The sequence below is a fragment of the Triticum dicoccoides genome, chromosome 4A (assembly GCF_002162155.2).
Source record: "Triticum dicoccoides isolate Atlit2015 ecotype Zavitan chromosome 4A, WEW_v2.0, whole genome shotgun sequence".
In the NCBI taxonomy this organism is placed as follows: Eukaryota; Viridiplantae; Streptophyta; class Magnoliopsida; order Poales; family Poaceae; genus Triticum; species Triticum dicoccoides.
Genome location: NC_041386.1, coordinates 715738400 through 715738841, shown reverse-complemented (window position 1 = coordinate 715738841; position 442 = coordinate 715738400).

The following is a 442-nucleotide window of genomic DNA, read 5'->3' as shown; positions in this document are numbered from 1 at the left end:
ATTAGGCCTCCCCTGCCCCGCTTGCTCTCCCGCCCGCCGCCGCCGTGGCCCGCCCCAACCTACTACCTTCGGCGCCCAGCAACCACTGGATCCGGCGGGATCCGTCTCCGCCGCCCGCACGGGTCCCAGCCACCCCCAGATCCCCGCCGCTCCTACCTCTACCTCCCCCTCATGGCCGCCTTCCACCTCACAGCCCCGCCCCGGCCGCCTTCCACCTCGCCGACCCCCGGTGACCCACTGCCTCGTTGCGGTGAGCCACCACCCGATCCCGTCCACCTTCCTCCCGCGGACAGCACCCCACCGCCGCCGCACCCAACCCAGCTTCTTTGTCCATCTGCTGGACCAGCATCGCTACCTACCAGCGCCACCCCGGCACGCACCACCTCCGCCTGTCGTCGTCCCATCAAGCGCCGTCGCTGGATACCTTTGGATCACGACAGCC